Source organism: Limulus polyphemus, unplaced genomic scaffold (genome assembly GCF_000517525.1).
Source record: "Limulus polyphemus unplaced genomic scaffold, Limulus_polyphemus-2.1.2 Scaffold5036, whole genome shotgun sequence".
Taxonomy (NCBI): domain Eukaryota; kingdom Metazoa; phylum Arthropoda; class Merostomata; order Xiphosura; family Limulidae; genus Limulus; species Limulus polyphemus.
In genome coordinates, this window is record NW_013670646.1 from 27,493 (window position 1) to 28,481 (window position 989).

The window sequence follows — 989 nt, forward strand, 5'->3', positions numbered from 1 at the left end:
GCTTTGAAGCAAAAAAACTTGTCGATGTCCTTTTATAGACCTTCTAAATTTGCATATGTTTTCCCATTAAGTTGGTGTTTCAGCGAACGAAAAAGATGGTAATCTGATGGTGCCATATCTGAAGAATATTGTCACGTCTCGGTTCGTTAGTTGATTTTCCGTAACTTCATTCCCACGAAACTTTAGCGACACAAGTCCTTTCTTAATAAAACTGATTTATTCTTTCCGAATACAACTTTACGATACACTCAAATTTAACAGTCGCGCTATAACAAACTATAATAACGACGTTAACTTCAACAGTACGTCTCTCTCTGACTGCAGTTCAATTACTCATTACCTACACACATTCTCTCGTCACGTTGCGACCATGTTATATATACCAGACTACCCTATATCTAGTAATCTCTCGAAGGTTCGAGAGAAGGAGTGGCGTGATACTAGTCACGTGACCTCGCTGACGCAACAATATGGTGGGTGGAGGAGAACTTCCCAACCCAACTCCCTAATTTTGTGTTGCATCAAACGTGCATTGTTTTGGAGAAGAAGAACACCTTTCCGGCTGACGAGTAAAGGGCGTTTCTGATGAAGGGCTTGATTTAAACATTCCAGTAGCTGACTATAGCTGCATTGACAGTTCGCTGTGGACTGAGGAGTTCGAAATGAATTTCTCCTTTGATGTCCCAGCAAATGCAAAGCAATACTTTCTGCGGATGGAGTCCAGGTTTTGGGGTCGAAAGTGGTTTTTCTATAGGACTGAGCCATTGTTTTTGGCATTTAATATTCGCAAAGAGAATCCATTTTTCATTACAGGTGACAATTCTGTCCAAAAATGGTTCACACTCATTACGCACCAGAAGAGACGAAGAAACGTTGGAAACGATGAAACACCTAAACACCTTCTTTATGAAGTTTTCCCATATTCATTAGATGTTTAGGCATCGTTTCATGAGAGACATGCAATTTGAGGACCATTTCACGAGTGTGTT

The 989-nt window shown here is 40.3% G+C and overlaps 1 protein-coding gene across 1 annotated transcript in view; it reads left to right on the top strand.

Moving 5' to 3' along the window:
• The window catches only part of LOC106472038 (protein bark beetle-like), a 65,914-nt gene that overhangs the window by 25,366 nt on the left and 39,559 nt on the right, over positions 1-989 (top strand). The window lies entirely within an intron of this gene.